The 19,883-nt window shown below is 34.6% G+C and overlaps 1 protein-coding gene across 1 annotated transcript in view; it reads left to right on the top strand.

Moving 5' to 3' along the window:
- IL1RAPL1 (interleukin 1 receptor accessory protein like 1) overlaps positions 1-19,883 on the top strand; it is an 808,300-nt gene that overhangs the window by 96,112 nt on the left and 692,305 nt on the right. The window lies entirely within an intron of this gene.

Raw genomic sequence — 19,883 nt, forward strand, 5'->3', positions numbered from 1 at the left:
GTTAAGAGGATTTCAAATTCTGCAGCAAAAAAAAATTTAGTAGCTTCTATGTATTTTTAGACTATATGGTGTCATGTGAACTTGATGAAAAAAACAGAAATGTTAAAATCAGATACATAATGTGAAATCAAGGTAACAAGTTGTTTGCTGAAAGAAGGTTATTGCCAGAAGTATTTAACTTACTTAAAAGACTTAGTTGCAGTCAGTGTTGTTAATGTGACCTGGTAGATGTATATTTGATGAGCTACTAGATTTATCTGACTGTACACGTTGTGGTGAAAAATCTCCTGGATATGAAGATCATGGAGTTTTTGTTTAGGCTACTGATTTTTGTGATACAACAAATAGACCAAGCACTTTAAATTTAATAACTATGAAAAGTGAACAGTAAAATGTGTTTTTGAAGGGACTACCTGATACATGGTTGAAGATTTTAATTCAGCAAAGAAAATACAGGCAGTTTTTCAGAAAACAAGCAGAGGGTGACATGTTTACCAAACATCTTTCATACTGTTACTATAGATAAATTATCTTCATACATGAACAGAGGGCACAACAATACTGAGACAGCTGGGTGGTTTTGGGTTCGTTTTTTTGTCTGTCACCCTGAAATTCTAATATTCCCCTCTTTCACTTTTCATTGGATAATGAAAAAAATTACAGGATACTTCTTTTTTAAACTGTCTTGCACTATGGCACTAAAGGATACTAAATCCTTAATGGAAGTCTTAATCCTATGTGAAAGGAATTAGTTAATTAGATTTGTTGTTACTAGTCATTTTCCTTTTGGCATTGGAGTGGTTTAGGTAGCTTTTATTGCACTGTTGCTGGATTCTGGCTCTGATTTCTTTTTGTATTTTTTTTAAATCTGTTTTCATCTGGAGTTGGTTGGCAGTTGTTGTAAACTGGTGCTTAGGGAGGACATAGGTTGTTACACATTTTGGGCAACAGCTTAAATCATATCTTTTATTTTCAGTAGATTATATTTGTAACAACATTATGAAATTGATTAGGTCTCCAATATTTTAGTGACTGGAAATGTAGATAGAGGGAAGGCATATACGGAGTACCACTATAAAGTAAGCTATCCCTCAAGGAGATTTGAGATTAAAATGTATTTGGCTTTATTTAAGCTGAAGAAAACTGGAATATGCGGACACTGCAGAGCAAAGGAGTTGGTGATGGGCTGATGTGTTTGTAATATCATGTCTTTGCTTTTTATTTCATCATTTTTGCCTGTATCCTCTGATTAACCAATGCAAGGAAAAGTGTTAAATATACATTTTAGTGTCTGTTTGGGAAAGTAATATAACTGCTATCTGGCAAAAGAGAAAAACATACAATACTTTTTAGGATGTCCAGAATATGTTCTCATCCTGATGCTGTAATAAAATGAAAAGCTGCAATGGAAATCTTTGGATCAAACCTTACTGTAAAATCAGGTTCTTGATGTTCTTGCATGAGATCTGCTTATTTTTTATGTAGTTTTAATTAGCTGTATCACCAAAAGTGCTGTTTGTCATACTATAAATGCAAAGGAAAAATCTCTGATTTATTGAAATCTCAGATCCTACTGGCTTTGGTCATGTTGTTTAGTGACTTTAGTATGGAAGAACTACCACAGAAGTAGGTGGAATGTAATAACGTGTGGTGCTGCTTTGGTTTGTTCTTGCTGTTGTTTGGTTTGGTTTGGTTCTTTTATTTCCTCCTTTGGGTGCTTGGGAGGCCTGTTTTGCAATAAGTATTCCTACGAAGAAAACCTTATTTACTTTAACAGAAGTTTTAGTTCACTTTGTCCTTGAAATACCATCATTAAAGTAAAATGAATAGCAAAATAAAGATGTTGACATATTTTTATACTTATATGATGTTACAGTTACAAATATGGAGTAGTATCCACCTTTTAGAGATGTTAGGCTTTTATGTACTTCCGTCTCTGTTATGAATTAAATGAATGTATTAGATTTAAAGTTGTTGCATTAATATGCTATATAGTTGTCCTTATCGTAACTTATTCCTTCTCATTCACTTTTGATGAGCTTATGTCTAAGTACCTAAAAACACAACCTAAGTACCTGAAAACACAAAAGTTGTGGTTTTTATATATTTAACTTCAGTATTTTATGTTAAAAAGAGATCTATTCTTGGAAACATGCCTTTTCTATACTGTCAGTTGGATTTTTCCTGCTGGAGTACTTCAGCTCTCTTCTTTTGCAAGTTTTTTTATCAGCTGTGCTAAAAATACAGTGATTAATAAAAGTATGGGTTTCTCCATCTGATAGAAGTACATTTCCAAGCACTTCTGTGATCCGTCAAGAATATGAAAACCTACTTTCAGGAAGTTAGTGAGGATTCACAGAATGCCAAAAATGTGCAATAATTTGTAGGCTCAAATTCTGGTTTTATTTCTAAAAATAGATAACAATTTTGACTGTCTGTTGGCTTTCAGGACTGAAGTTATATCAAATAATCAAATATATGTGTAAACAATTTTGTTCAATATGGTATTCTTGTCTTTGCGTTGATTGAAAAATATGTTAAAAAATGTTGCAAGAGAAATGTTCTGCGTTGGATTAAATCTCTAATCATGAGAGCTGTCGTTATGCAAAGCACTTAAATGACATTGCTTAAAGGCAGTCCTTGAATCTTTCTACCACTGTGTGCTATTCTTCAGTTAAATATAATAATATAGGATATAATGGGAAAAGTATTAATCAAATATTTATTACATTAGCAGGAAAATATGCTTTAAATTAGCCTGCTCACAGATGTGTGACATACCTGTTTAACACTTTATCTTCCATGTATGATTCTATTTCTGTCTGACAGAAGAGACATCTTTTTTTTTTCCCCAGTGAAGATTTTAAAGAATTTCTGTAATACAATGAACAGTTTCAAATTACTCTTTAACATAGAATGGATTTATTTTACATTTAGAGCAAGTAATAACTGTATTTGTAACATAAGAATGGCTGGATGAGCAGTTCCAGTAACAGTTCTGTTAATAAATAAAAATGATGCAAGGAACTTCTTCCTATATCCACGTATGCAAAAATGAAGTTAGACTTAAGTACACCTTAACTTTTCCCATCAATTGTAGTTGAATGCACAACACTTACAAGTGGTAATACCTTCTCAAGTAAGAAAGAAAGGATCCTTTGCCTTAAGCTTTGCTGTTCCAACCACTGACTTCAGAGCAGATGCAATGTTTTGTTAACTGGGTATTTTAGGTATTCAGTGAAGTCCCCATGAACTTCTGGAAAGGCTTCAGAGCCTGCAACAATAACTGCAAAGATGAACTTACGTTTGGCCCATAATGGATGTTAGATGTGATCTGCTAAATGGAAAGCTGATTCTTGCACTACTTGTCATCTTTTTGAAATACCTCAAAGAATCTCGCTTCATGAAACAATTCCTCTGTTTGATCACCATGTCCTGTTTGATGCAAAGGAAGAATAAATACTTAAAGCCTACATATTTTAATTCATTCAGCACATGGTTTTATTGGAATCGCCGTAAACCTCAAAAGCATAGGAAATAATGCCTGGTTTTTAGCATGATCTTCATATAAATTTACAATATACCAAAAAAAGTGTGTGTATTTATTTTTTGTGCAGTCCACTGAGTATCTATTGCTAAATGCAGTCCCCAACAGTATTTTGAGAACTTTATGGTACTGCGTTTCTAAATGTTTTCCTTTCAGTGATTTTTCCTGAACTTATCCTGTTACATAGTTTGAACGGTAGATTTTTTTTTAGCCACGTGGTTTTACATCCTTAGAAGCTTACGTTTCTTGAAGTCTTTTCTTTTCAGGTGCAGTGCTACTTGATCACTCACTTGTGGCAAGTAGAGTTTTTGCTTATGAATTATTTAATATTCATCAAAGAGGAAGTAGGTTAGGAAAGAGAGCCTCGTGCTGATCTGTACACATTTTTTTCCCTGTAGCATGTATGTTAAATAACATACTTGAACACTGCATTGCCATCTGGTGTTTTTTTCCAAGGATGCTGAATGGACAAAGAAATAAAGGGGTTTTTTTGTTAAAAAACCAAATCTGTTAAAAGGGAGAATGGGGGGAAACGTATGTAGAAAGATTTTATTACATAAAGAATTATGACTTGATCAGTATAATTAGACAGTAGTAGTGTAGTGGCGTTTCGTACGCTCACATTGCCTAACAGCAATCAGGTGTTGCCTTGTATCAAAACGTAAAGAGTTCTTATCACTGTCTGTAGTTCTCTGTTTTTCTACAGATTATTATGCATTATGAGTTATTTAATAAATACTTTTTCTGCAGTTCTGCTACTGTGAATGCAAATTTTCCTTTCTAGGTCAAATTATTCTATGACAGAGTAATTTAACTGGAAGTACGATCTTTCCAATGATGGGTTATTAAGATATGCGTAAGATCCTTCACATCACTGTGATGAGATTAAAGTCTATAGAAGTATTTTGTCATGCAGCACAAGATTACTTCTCTTTTTAATGTCTTGTATTTCTGTACCTTAGCTGTTATGAGTGAATATGGGTAGTTCTAGTTGTTGTATAGAAGATCAACATTATGAAAAATGAAATAAAGAGCATTGCAACATTGGTATTTCTGAATTTTAGTTTGTTTTGTAGAAGCAAAATACAAATTTTTACTAGGTAAAAACAATTTAAGATTTTTTCTTGGTTCTAAAACCATTGGAATTCTGAGGAATGGATTGAAAATATATACTAAAAATCTCAAGTAGTTACTCTGACAAATTCTGTACTCTTTAAGAACTGTAAGCAGACATTTTTCTAAATTATGACCCTCTGATTTTTTATGAATTATTTCTAATGTAAGAATAAGTATATTTTAGAGAATAATACCTGATGTATAAAGTGTATCTCTGCACAAACAAGATAGTTTTTCAAAAACATTTCTTTTAAGGAAAAGGAACTTGTGAGCTGGACCTTAACATCAACAAAGCCAAGATTTTTACACCTCATGACAAATGTCATAATGAGAACTCAATAACTTACTAAAAAAAAAAATACTTCTCAAAAAAAACCAAACGAAAACAAAAAAATCCATGAATGAAAATTCTTCATTGGCACTACATGTAAGGAATATAGCAGAAGTCAAGACAGTCTGAGAACCCTTTTCAGGTAGGAATAATTTTTTAATGTAGTTTACTTGTCTAATAATTGAATTGTCACTATTTTACAGGAAATAATTTAATAAGTAATATCTAGAATCCACAATTAAGTGTTGAGGATTAGCAGAGATGTGGTACCCAGTATTTGAGTATTTGTAGTTTTTATTTATTTATTTTTTATAGCCATTCTGGGTGAGACTTGGTGTCCTAAGTGCGTAGTACTACATAGATCATCCTGCTCTTCCTAGTGTCTTCTCAAGTGGTGCCATTCTCTTTTTCATTCTGCCTGTGTTTTGATTGCCTAAGTGTTTTCTTTTTGGATTCTTGTCAAAAGGTAATTAGTTAATGAATGTTATACTGAATCTGATATGCACTGAACAGTAATCAGAAGGTTCAAAAAATAAGTGAATAGACATATATCTGTTGCTCTTTTTTGTATACAATTTATAGACAGAACACTCAGATATACAGTACTCCAAGTACACTGAGCTTAGAGCAGAGCATTTACAGCAGTTAAAGGATGTGGTTCTTGTAAGCCACAAGAGCTTGTGTCAATTGGTATTAATGACCCCTAGCTGTTGTTTTCACTCTGTTACAGAATGTTAGTTTTCCCTTATTAATTGATGAGTCTTGTGGCTTGTTGGGTGGTAATGCAAAACCTGAAATTGTATTCAGAGTCTATCTATGTCTGTCTATCTGATGTACAAGATTAACTTCCATAAGCAAGGATTTTTTAAGTTGGAACAATTAGGACTACTGTTATTAAACCTTTTTCTGCTTATCAGTTTGGTGACAAGAAGCAAAAGTATAGTGAAAGTCAGTCCTAAGCAAAGTTGTATGTACCTTTCTTATTGCAGTGGGGGGATGGGAATAATTTTGCATCACGAGCTGATTAAGAAGTGAGCTTTATTTCATGTGGGGATTTTTTCAAAAAGCTTATTTTGAATTTGCATTTAGATATGCAGCCTTTTTTTGTGGTTGCAGCTGTGGGACTGAATGGGGAAAACTCTGTGAAACATTTTTCTTTTTGAGGGAGAAGAGAGAGAAAGACGAGGGGATAACTTCACAGTTAAAACCACAATGGAGATAAACAGAAATGCGTATTGTTCATTCTCAGGCAACTTTCTTATGTCCTGATATATTCATTCATTCCATATGGATTTTTTTAAGCATAATATTCTTCTGCTTTTTATCCTAAGAATAAAAGATGTTTTAGTTTACTTTTTGCACCTTTTTTTGTTCTGATTTAAAGGTGATTGTTCTTCCACATTTTAATGTGTAATAGAAATTAAGGTGTTTTATTTTTAATGTTAAAACTTTCTTGTCATAGTTGAAGAATGAATTAACTGGGTGTATCCACTTTCTTGGATTTTGCCTAATTACTTCACAAGTTATACACCTTGTGTAGTGTGTATCAGTGAGGGAGGGTGTTATTTGCTTTCTTACTTGTATATTTAAAGATAGAAAATCTTCAACAACAATACCCTTGAATGTATAGCAGTGGGGTAACTGAGATGAATGATTGCTTATGCCTGTTGGGAGAGAGGTCTAGATGATCTAGAGATGTGAAGACTGTGTAAATGCTCTCTGCCTCTTTCAACCCTTTCACTCTCTGTCCTGAACTTTTGGTATCTATCTGACAGAACCAGGAGGCTTCCCAGAATTAATGTAGCTCTCAGAAAAGTTTTACAGCTTGCTGTTTCTACGTGGCACCAGGATGTGAAAAGAGCGATTAATGACCTTGAGAATTTGATTTAGACAACAAAAGTATCCATATCCCCATCCTGCAGCCAATTTGGGCAAAGCCATTTGTGCCAGTTTTGATGAGATCCTCACCTTCTTTCTTAATTTATGAAAGGAAAAACCCACCTGATTATTATTAGGAGAAAAGGCATGACTTATTTAGTAACATTTTGCATGTTTAGGAAATTAGAGTGTTCCTTTAATATGTGGTTTTGAACCTGTTTTTTTGTTTTTGCCAACTGTATATGGGAAATGTATTTTTCTTTAAAAGAATAATCGTTTTACAATTTTGCATGTTTCTTTAGCTACAGAATGTTGTATGTGTTGCATTGCTGTGGAGTAATTTTCAGTGTATAATTTTCATTTGAAGAACCCTGGAGAATAATCTTGTTGGAAAGAACACCAATTTTATTAGTGAGCTTAAACAGATGCTTGACCACAGGGATAGCTCATCTCCAGTGCTATCTACTCTATATTTTTAAGCTAAGGACACAGATCAGTATGTCAAAATGAACAGCAGTGATGCAGATTGTTTACTATAGGGGTGTTGGGGACTACATTGTAAAGAAAGAAAAAAACACAATTCTGTGCTGCTAGAGGATTTGGGCAATGACGAACAATTGCATCGCAATCATAAATCTTTTGTGACACATTACTTATTTTGAAGACACTATGAAAGCAGTAACTGTTACATGTCCTGTAAGCATTTATGAACAGGATGGCTGGCATTTTAAAAATAGTTATATGACCTTTTGTTGTTGCTAGGATCCATACTGATACTTTTCAGAGTCCTGGGAGATGGTGAATAACACCACAGTATGTGAAAAGACTGCCTGTGCAGTAGCAAAGGGTCAATGCTTTATAGTGTGCAATACATATTAAGAAATGACAAATGACAGCAAAGGAGACAAAACAAAATCTAAAGCCAAAAGGACAGTAATCGATATTCTTACATAGTTCAGTCACTGAGTTTTAGTAGCTGTTCAGAATGACTCTCGGCTTCTGCAGTCCCTACTTTCCCTGGGGAAGGGTTAGCAGTTGTTTCAGTGATTGGCATCTGTGGGCAAATGGCCTAGAAGATGTAAAAGAACAAGTGACCTGTGATCACAAAAGATTTATTTATTTGAATATTACGCTGTCAATTTGATGCAGAGAACAAGGAGACACAAAAACCTCAAGGACAAGTAATTGCCATCTGATAGATGTCTTTTTTATTTAAGCATACTCAGTTGTGGAATATTATTAAAATACAGAAACAAGAGCTGTGATAATAAGTTTTGCCCATCAGAGTATGTTTTGTTGCTACACTTAAAGCGAATAAAAATTGATGAAATCTGTCCTAGATTAAAACACTTACTGACTTGTTCTTTCTGAAAGATGGAGGGAGAAAGTGCTATCAGTGCTGCATACACAGATATATGGGAAGCAACTTAGCATGAAAAGAGAAGGTCATCCTTTAGATTGCAGTACTGAAATCTTCAGCCATTCTTGCTCAGACTTGTTTTTGCTGTTATGGTCTTTATTTCAAATGCAAAATGCACAACGTCCGTCATTAAGATTTATCTTTTTATCTGTTTTTCAAAACAGTTTTTTGCAATTATAATGAGAATTATCAGACTGCTATAATGGTAAATTATGACAGTTATACTAGTTGAAAGATGAGTGCTTCTGTAATTTTATTGCCTTGCTCTGAACGCTTAACTGATTTCAGGAAACTGTCGAGTGTACAGATGCAAAGCATGCAATTGTGTTGAAGCGATCTGTGAGTTCATTTGGAGTAGCCCACTTCCACAAATGACTCTTTTTCATCCTTGGCAAAAAGGAGCAATTTTTATTCTGTTTTAAATCAGTTTTAATTCCAATTAAAATAGTTCCTATTGATAACTCCAGTTTTAATTACAGAGTTGTTTAGGTTGGAGGGGACCTCTTAGGATCATCTAGTACAACTGCCCCTGGTTCAAGCAATGTCAGCTTACAGCAGGTTGCTCAGGACTGTGTAATTGAATTAAGTGGCTTCAGGACTGTTCTTTAAACAATTGTTTTTGAGGAATTTAGGCAAACCTTTCAGATGCTGTATGTACATGCTGTAGTCCCTGACCCTCGATTTTTCAAGATTAGGACTTCCCTAAGCATCTCTCTTATTGTGGGTTGCCTCATCTCCCAGTGGAAACTGTGGTGTGTTTAGGATGGTAGCTCTAAATTGGTCTAATGTGGAGTTGCAACACACCAGGGAAACACCTGGAGCTATTGTCATGTCAGGTTCTATAATGTGACCTACCTGGAAGCAGTGTTAATTAAAATTGCTTGGTACCTATTCAGGATGTTCAGTTTCCCTTCAGTAAGATTATTTTTTTTTTGGAAATTACAAATTTATTCAACCTCTATTGAAATATAAGCTAATAAATGAGGCATGGGTTGAACTAAATGGAAAAATGAGTGTACGTACTGTGTGTTGTACCATTCCCTTGCCACCTCACTTTTAGCCTTAGTTAACAACCTTGATAATACAAGAAACATAGTATTTTCTTATGGGAAAAATAATTGGCTAATACTAGGCATGCTACCTTCATGCACTTTTATATAATTCACTTTGATCTTTTTTTTTAATGAGGTTTGTCATGTTGGTAGAACAAAGACAGTGACTTGGGATATTAAAAATTTAAGAGCAGGCCATAAAGTCAACAACTTTCCTGCAAAGCAGCAATATATGTGGGTTGTCAGTGTTGTGTTTTCTGAAACTCCAAATTTTATACTAAATATCATTTGCAATATAACCCAGAGTGAATCCTGGAGGCAAAACAGGAAGATGAGCAAGGAATAATGCAAAATCTCTCTCTCCAGGTTTGCGTAGATATCTGTGCTGTGGAGGGATGGCTCAGTTCCTTCACAGGGATCATGGAGCCTGTAGAGATGCTGGTAGGCTGTTGCACAGGTGATTGCCTGGGTTCAGCACAGCAAAGGAGGATGGAAAACATGGGGGAATGTTGTCAAACTTGGAGCCCTTTCTAATCAAACAAGCTGAGCCAAGTATGACAAGGATTCCGCCTGCCTTTTTGAGGATTGACTAAAGCATGTGTCGTGATTTCACAAGGGGCCTCCTGGAGGCCAGTCAATGCCCTGCTGTCATTCTGCTGACTGTATCAGGCCATGTTAAGCACTTTGCAACAAAAACACTTTTTTCTATTGTAGGTATATTTTTGCCATTGGCAACGTTTTCAATATAATTTGTATTTTTATAATTTTAGAGACAAAATCGAATTTTGCTTTGTATTTTTCTAGGAAATTGAATAAAGGTCAGTAAAAGAACATTCTAGTTGGGTAATAAACATTTTTTGAAACAATTTTTCAGCAGAATTTTGTGCTAGCAAGATTTTACAAACATGCATGCATTCATTTCATAGTATACTGCTTGCTGTGAAGTTTTAGCAAAATGCACAACTAATGAAGTGGGAAGCTTAAAACTGACAGAAACTCTGGGTAGAAATTGTAGCAAATTGTGGTTGTTAGAAAATGCATCTTTATTGGGAAAAGTAGCTGTCATGTGAAAGAGAGGAGGAACAAATTGTGAAACACTTAGCCAAAATGTTGCCCATAACTTAATGCCTTCAAACACAGAATGTTTAACTTCTTTAAATTTAGTTCCTTGATGGTTTTGCACTGAGATTTTTTTTTCCTACTATCATTCAACACCTTTATCTACTGTCTTTCCTTCTGAGTACTTCAAATTGATGTGAATACACTTCTCCAGCCCTTGTATAGGACCTACATGCAAAATCCACGTATTCATGGATCAAAATGTGGGCGTCACAAAACTTTTGAGGACCTTTAAAGGAAATAAAAAAAATACGTTTTTTCTGTCTAAACTCAAGTTTTGATGAGTTCACAGCAATTAAATCCATTCATTTCTTAGAAGTATTTGACTTAGACTTTTGTGGGTGTGTGGTAGATTAATTAGAAGAAATAGTACTTGGTATGTTCTAAACAGATGTCTTGAGAATAAGAACACTTGTAGTCCATTGCTAAGTTGCTGTATTAGGCCTTAGAATGCAACATCACATAGAACAGTTGTCAGAGGGTGAAAAAATTAATTATTTACAAACCCAGGAAATTCAGCATTAGAGCTAAAAAAAAGGGTAATTTTAACGAAAATAGAGATTTCTTTTGTTCTGGTTATTGGGAATGATAGAACAGGATGGCTTGTATTTTTTAATTGTGACAATTTTTCTATATATATTTTGAAAAGTATTCCATAAAAACTACTTGAAAATAATTCATGTATAAGATTTGAGATAAGGAAAACACCTATTATTTCTTTTTCTCAAATTTTCAAAGGAAACAAATCACAGAATCACAGAATCACAGATCCATGACAAACATAGTTCAGTCTATTAATAAATTTCATTGATTCCCTTGAAATAACTGCCGTTACTATGATATGTACTTTTTTTTTTACAATTCCTAGTTAAATTATCCAGAGGTTTGTGCAATAGCATAAAAGTAATGAGATGATATAACAAAAAATGGTTTGGACAGGCTGTCATTTAAACCTAAACATTTATCAGTGTAAGAATTTACTACAGCAGTACATCAAAATGCAAGAGGTCATTGCCCCCACAGAAAAAAAAAAGAAGAAAGACTTAAGCTACTATAAAAAGCGGAAGATAATTTTTAGGAGGTAATTCAGTAATTGAATTCTAGTGTGATTACACTTCTACAGTGCCTAGAGCAGCTGTTAGCTGTCCTTCACAATAAGATTCCACTAAAAGGCAGCTGTCATCTGACTAGTCCGGATCATCTGTAATTCAGGGCAAACTTAAGAGAATTGAAATTTTATTCGTATTTAACCAGGTGGACTTCTTTATTCATTCATGACTTTGTTTCAGTTTGTCACTGTTAAGTAATGCATGTGTAATAAACCTGCATTTCAAAGTAGGTCACGCAATTCTCATACATGTACAAAGCCAGCATGTTTTTGTGTGTTTGGTACTGAAGACAGTTATGTTAAATTGCTGCTCTTGATACCAAATCTAGAGTGGGTGCTGCACTTAGGATTCACCATAGCTCATACCTACAAAAGTTACTGTTTTCAGTGGGGAGAATCAATCATTCATTTCAAACCGTGCTTGAACAAGACCATTCAGCAGGGTTACTTTCTCCGTATCAACGTATTGTGTGTTTGAAACATCTAAAATTTTCCTTGCTGGTAAGTCTAGCCATGAGATCCAAAGAATATACTGAAGTCCTGTGCTAAGTCCCCAGAATTAATAACTCAGGGGAGAGAAGAGGCTTGATTTTTTGTTTGGTTGGTTTTTTTGGCTGGTTGGTTTTAGTTGTTCTCTATGACTCCGTCTTTCGCTAAAAGCTAGATGGAGGGAGTAATGCATGTTCCATGGTGCTTTAAGACTTTTTCCCATTTCCTTCCTTGAGTATAGATACGCAAGGTGAAAGATGTGACAAGTTAGGATAGTTGCCAATTATGGAATAGCAAATTGTTAGACGTTCCTGGGCTGAGAAACTCGAGAAAGGGCTTAAAAGATGTTTTTCTGTGCCAAGATGTATTCATCAAATTCAAGGTATTGACAATTGTCATTAACGCCTCTGTCTCCTGCACATAATTTCCTGCATAGCTATAGACAGTGCAACAACCATTCTCAAAAACATTGCTGTTGAGGATTTCAGGTCCAAGTTCTGAATTTTGTCAAGCAGAACTTTTGTTTTATTTAAGCTGAAAATCATGGGAATCTAGTTTTCTGATAGCCAGTTGCAACTCTTAGCAATATATAGGAACTCTTGGAAGTGAATTACGGTGACACTCTGTGCCATGCAATTTTAAAAATATCTGATTCTCTCTCTAATTGTTTGCTTGCATCAAAGCTGCTTTGTTACACTCTGAAAGCTTCGTGGTTCCTTTCTTTTTCTGCCTGAAATTGTTAAATAGAATTTAATTTAATTTATGTTTTAGTAGGTTCATTTCATTAATATATTCATTAAAAGTAGCTCTATATTTTCTCTCCCATTTGCCTGATCTTAATTTCTAGGCCAAATTTAGTATGAAGACTTTAAATCTTGTCTCCCTTTTACGGGAAAGGTCAGGCATCAAGTTCCATCACACTCTAGAGGGCAGAATAATGTGTTATGTATGCTTTGTTCATAGTCCTTCGCTGCTGTGATAAATTCTCAATGATAAGTCACATGTGAGAGTAATTTTTGTTTACATTTACTGCAGTCAAAGCAATGATGAACTTCTTGATTTTTACCCTCCTTCCTGTTGACCTGTTTCTTTCTTGCTGGCATTTAATGTGTGTTTGTGCATTATTTTTGGTTTTGGATTTCTTTTGTATTGTAGTTAGGTTTGGCATAAGTAATACAGTGCTGTTTTGTTCATTTTGGGGTGAAGTCATAATACCTGCCGAACAAGTCTCTGTTTGACTTACAGGAGCATAATAACCTAATCTAAATATGAATGATTACAGTTATCTGTGTATATGAAACATAAACAAACATGGAACTGATAAGATAATTTGCATTTGAGTGAGGTAAAAATGGAGAAAATATTTAATCTACCACAAATTATTTAATTTTAGCTATTGTTAAATCTGAAGTCAAGTTTATAATTTTATAACTTTACTGAGATAGTGGTATGATAGGTTCTTGTGTAATGTTACTTTTTTGAAGTTGTGTATTTTGTGCTTGTGGTGGTTAGTTTCACTTTGAGATGCATCTTCCCTTCAAAATACATAGGAAAACAGTTGCCTTATGCTTATTGATAAATTATGCACACTGTGTAGCTTTCAGTCCTGAACCTGAAGTCATCAGTAGCAAAAATTTACACAGGGAGATTTACGACAGAAAGATAAGATACACAAACAGCAAATATTTTGAGAAACAGAGTTCACAAAAATAAACATTTTTTTTTCAGTCATTGCTGACTTTTCAATGTTTTTTTTGGCAGACAGAACAGCATATTATGCGTTACCATTTTTTTGGTACATCTTTGGTTATTTAGCTTTATATTTTCGTAGATGCAGACTCATTTAATTGTCATTAACCTTTTTCCTTAGGTCTTGTCTTAGTGCAAGAAGTCTGATCTCGTTATTGAGCTTACTGTTGTTTAGATCGTTACTTAACCTGAGCAGGTCCACACTCTGACCCTGAGGATTTTTTTTCTATAGTTTCATGTTAGGAATTTTACATTGACATGTTGTTCCCTATTTAGCGCATTCCAATTTTCAACCTAACGATGATGAAAACATCTTTCAATATTTTGAAAGACAGCAACTGTGATTATACCGACTTTTACGTAAGAAAAAATAGAAAAAATGTAAAATAAAAATATAAATCACAGAATCATAGAACGGTTTGGGTTGGAAGAGACCTTTAAACATCATCTAGTTCCAACCCTCTGCCATGGGCAGGGACACCTTCCACTAGACCAGGTTGCTCAAAGCCCCGTCCAACCTTGTCTTGAACACTTCCAGGGAGGGAGCAGCCACAACTTATCTAGACAACCTGTTCCAGTACCTCATCATCCTCATCGTAAAAAGGTTCTTCTTTATGTCCGATCTAAACCTACCCTCTTTTAGTTTAAAACCATTGACCTTTGTCCTGTCACTGCAGGCTAGGTTATGTGACTTTGTGAAAGATGGCAATAAGAAACATCGTTACACTTTGTCTTTGAAAAAATTCAAACCTAAATAACTATGAAATCCAAAACATATTTGGCAGGGGATAGAATTCTTAACTCATATTACCTCTTTCAGTTAGGAAATAGGCACAAAAATCCTAAATCACACATTTTGATTCATTCAGAAGGACCCATCCTTATCATTGTAGGAATCTAGCAAGAATGTTGTCAATAAAGTATCCGGTCATAGTAAGAGCATACAACTGTATTAACAGCATTGTTTATTATTGTTTCAGTAAAGCTTCTGTTCATAATATTTAATAGGACGACAATACCAGTTACTGTTTTGAGAAATCCATTATAGCTCTTAATTAAATATGTAAATTTTAGTAACTTGTAGTGATACTGTTATAGCACTAGTTGTTTAATGATGTAGGAAAGGTTTGTTAGGAAGGACAGTATCTTGTAGTAGATGAATGCGTGCTTTGATGAAGGCCTTTTTTGTCACTGTCCGTCATTTGAGGAGGCAGATCACCTAGGGGAGAGTGCATGTAACTCAGGGATCTACTGAAAAATAAAAGAAATTGTTAAGGAGTTATCCCAAATTCACTGGAGACGACAATTAAGCTGGACTGTCAGTAAACTATTCCATTTCTGTTTGGCTTTATAATTCAAAAGTAACCATGGTCAAGTTTACAATTCCTTAAGACAATGTTATTACTGTAAGGAGCACTTGCCTGTCCCTAAGAAATGGAATTTTCTCATTCTTCAACATGCAAAAGCTTACTTACCTTGAATACTGTGTAATTTATGGTATAGTTGCCTGCATCTTCTGTATCTAAAGAGTAAGTATTTCTGAATGCTATTTTTCTGCACAGTGTATTTTTGAATATGCTAGTTTTTCTAGTAGCATAATATCTCTAACTACATGCCTTGGCTCCTGTTTTCCAATATATGACTTAAAACTATAGAATTATGCAGACTAATGGAAATCGTGGCAGGGTGGAAGGACAGAGAAGATCCAGCATGGTTAGGGAAGTTGTCTGTTTCAGATGGAATCAATGGATAATTTTTTAAGGCAAGTGCTAAACCATTTGTAGATCAATCTCCTTGGACACAATTAACTTTTCAACAGCATTCTTAATCTATAGTTTAAACTTTGCTTTAAAGGGTAAAAAGCGCACTTTTTGAGTCTTCTGAATGGGATGTTCCAGCTTCTAATACCTTCTGCAGGACTCTGCTGGGTGTCTGTAGGATATCATGCTCAGGATGGACCATTGAGACTGGTCAGATTCTGTGGGGTTTGCTTTGCTAGTTTTGCTTTCCTTCTGAGGTTGACATCCAAAGGGATTGGTGTGTCAGCTTAGAAGGTAATCACAGGCAATTAAATTGATCCATATATAGCTAAACTCAGAGTCTTAAAGAAGGGTTTAATTGTCTCCACTGAAAAAATAGAGATAAAGCTCTGGCCAGAGGTAGGAGAGGAGGGGATTTAAAAACATAAAGACAAACCACAATGAAAAAGTGAATTCTGAATTTATTTTGTTTTGTATAACATCAATTTTCTTCACTTCCCAAGAAAGTTACAGAACTGTAACTGAAATGACGCTTTAAAATAAAATACAAATCTGATGAACAAAACAGTCCTAAAGCAGAGTGGTTCACATCTAAAGCTCAGACTTCAAGCTGGTCTTTAGATGTGTTCAGTTACTAACTTTCTCTCAGTCTTGGCTGAATGCAGCTGCCATGGGATTATGCAGAGGTGAAACATTCTGAGATGAAGGGAGAACTGATTTTTTAAAACAAAATCTGGATGCGCAGCTTTAAACTTGGTTTGTACTGAGTTACGAGTCTCACATAGAGCATCAGTGGCATGAATCTGCTTCCCGTGAGAAGGATCTGTGTAATGAACCAGCTGCAGCTTTAGAGAGAGACACACACACAGTGGTGGAGCATCAGTTTCAAGAGATCTCTGAATACAGTGATTTGCAATCTTCCATTGAGTTGTGTATAACAGCCAAGCCATTCTTATTTAAAGCCATCTACTTTAGTTTATTTCATATGTTGGAAGATCTGGGAAACATTATCTACCCTCAACAAGTAAAAGATGTAACTTAGATATTGACTTTAGTATAGTTAAACATGACAAATATATTCCAGTAAATAAATTAGGTACTTCCATGAGGAGCATATATTTAAAAAAAAGAATAAAAATTAAAAAATAAAAGCAGAGAACATAAAAATCTCAATCTTTACACTACAAAGATAATTTTTTAGACTTTAATTAAATGTGTGTTAATATTCTTTATATTTTCAAATGTACTTTTCCCTCCTTTCTGGATACTTACTTGTTTCTAGCCAACAATAACTCTATCCAACAATCCAGCTCTTTTGGCAAATTTCCCTCTTCACTTTCAAGTTGTTACTGAGCTTCTCAACTTGACAATCTCTGTGAATAAGAAGTACTTCCTTTAGTTGCTTCTCAAGATCACTGCTCTTGCCAATCAAATTCCTCAAAAACCTTTAGAATAGGTTCACAACAGATGTAAATCTTTTCAGTTTCAAGGATCTCAGTAGATTTCCAGTGAATTGTATGCTATGTTGTTCTTCAGAAAAAACAAAATGGCAAATTTCTCATCGATTGTAACCCTTAGGGATCATAGATATGTTTTAAAATAGCCTGAACATTTATATACTTTCTCTCAACAATTGATTCTAGCATTGTATTGCCTTTATCAAGCACAGAAAGTGCAATAGTTTAACTCTTATTTCATGAGATGCCCTAGAGGCGTCAAAATGTGGGCACATATCTGAGTCACAACTCCTGTGTCACTTTTGCTCTGGGCATGGAGGTTAGTAATTTGCTGCTGGCCTAATTTTACTAGCACAGTTTCCTGTTTCTTCTCTGCCGTTTCTTCCTATCTCTTTAGCTTCAATTCTCTGGCCAGGAAATGCTCCCTGATCCAAATTTTCAACAGACCGAACAAAGAATGAGGGCACACGTTGCGTTGCACTAGTCTTGAGAAAGGGCTTTGTTCAGTAACAGTTGATCCCTTCAATTTTCTTCTCTTTCCACTAGGAGCTCTATTGTGTTTTGACATCTATAATTGCATATCAAAAAAAGACAAATAATAAAGTTATGATGTTAGAGTTCAATTAGTTTTGCTTGCAGTTCAGCTAGATTGTGGAAGAATGTTCAACTTTTCATATGTTTACTTAATGTTTTAAAGACAGTTTCTAATCTTTAAGGAGGGGCTAGTTTTCCTTCAGTGTTTGCAAAATAACATATCCAGATTTAAATCAGTGAAGCTATGGACTGAGTACAAATCACTGCTTTAAAAACAAAGTCTTTTAGATGTCAAATGTCAGAAGTCAGTATTTGACTTCTGAAATTCTCCTTTTGACCATCAAAGAGGATTTTTCTATTTCTTTATTTGTTTATTTCTCTATGCATGTGTATATACCTTTTAATTTATTTTACTGTGCTGCGCTGCACGTCCCTGATATGACGACTGAGAACTTTTTCTGAAGTAATAAAACATTTACTGTAGTGTTATGGTTCTAGGAGAGTTTCTGTTATATGGCATCACTTTATTTCTTCTGACTGTTCAGTGTAGTGTATATTTGTACCTTCTAGTCTGAAGTATGTTAGTAGTTCAGAAATAATGCAATGGGATAACCTTTTCTACTGGTAGTGGAGAGGACTGACAGGGCTACAGTCAGGCAGACTGCATGGTATGTTTGGCATTTCTACAAAATCATTGTATTAAATTAATAGCCACATCATTTTCAATCCCATAAAATTTGGCTCCACTTTTAAATTTATGTTATAATCACAGGGAGGAATAATTTTCTTTTCTGATGTTTGACTTTTATAAATGTACCATAATTCAAAGCCATGGCCATGCAGTGTTATATTACTAAGGAGGGAAGCTAAGCAAACACCCTTCAGCTGAAGGCAGGTTCTACAAAATATTTTGAGACGAAATTTAAATATTAAAAGTTACATGTTATATAATATTTTGGAGTTAGGTTCTTCTCAGTTTAAATATCTCAGATAGAACATGCCTCTCAACTATTTTTTATCCTTTTTTGATGTGGAAGCTTATACGGTAGAGATCCTGTCAGTTAACATCAGCTAAAGAATTGACTTTTAGTAATTTCTAACAATAAAGGTGGCAGTCGATTAAGACTTCGCATTCAACAGAGCAGGGAAGGAAAGACTGGCACATGGATTTGGGCATAAACTTGCAGTTTTATAAAAATTGCTGGGAGTAACACAGTCCACATAAAGCAAATATGAAACTGAAATGTTAAAAGCTCTCCTAAAACCAAGAGGCTGTTACTGTATTGAGTTAATTAATGCATGAGGGAAAAAATCTTGTTCAACTCCACCATTTTTTATATATGTTTTAGAATTCTCTTACTTCTCTGTGTGTTATTGGTAGAATTCGAGGATATGGAGTATTTTTGTTCTAGAGAATTCTAATTTTAAAAAGTTAAGCAGGTAGTGTTGCAGCAGACTGTCACTTGTAATGTACTAAAACCAGCATAACATAGTTAAGTAAGGGAGGCTTCATACACGAAGAAGCATTTCTCACTTTTTGAGAGAAGAGCTAAAAATTACTCGGCTTAAAGGCAATGATATCATTTTTAGGTTTGGATGTGATGTATTACTTTATAATGCATGTTGCTATCATATATACGAAACTGTTTGGGGACCTTTCAAAATTTTATACTCATTTCAACAGAAAAAGTTCAGAAATGCAGCGAAAAGTTACTGAGGTCTAAGTGATGGTGGTTTTGTGGAAGCACTTGATTTTTACCATCAAGAGCATAGGACCAGTTTAGACACTAACATTCAATTGTGCAAAAACTAAGAGAAGCCATGCAAGAGACAACTCGTTCAGAAGGGAACGTGACGGAATACCTCTATGGATCTCTACTGTTAGAGGCTTCCCAACATCTCATAACAAATCATTCACTAATGACAGCATCATACACTTCTGTGAATGGTTTGAGGCACTTCCCTCCCTCCCTTCCTCTGATACTTAGTTGATATAACCATCTGATTTGTCTGGAAAGAAGACACATTTTTTCCATGATGTATGTACAGAGCAGAATCCAATGCTGTTTCTTCAAAATAATTTTTCATCTTTCATCAGAAACGTGAGCCCTACTAGCATTTTCTAAAGCATGTTACATCTACCTTGTTGAACCATAAGAACCTTGAGTGGTCTAATGAAGGTGATATTTTGCCGACTAGTATGATGTAATACTTCATCTCAATGTTAGAAGAGAGAAGACTTTATTTTTTTCCTTTGACCTCCTGATTGCATTGTGCATTGCTTCATGTTTCTTTTTCCCAAGTAGAAACTGACTGTTAAATA

Source organism: Opisthocomus hoazin, chromosome 1 (genome assembly GCF_030867145.1).
Source record: "Opisthocomus hoazin isolate bOpiHoa1 chromosome 1, bOpiHoa1.hap1, whole genome shotgun sequence".
NCBI lineage: Eukaryota > Metazoa > Chordata > Aves > Opisthocomiformes > Opisthocomidae > Opisthocomus > Opisthocomus hoazin.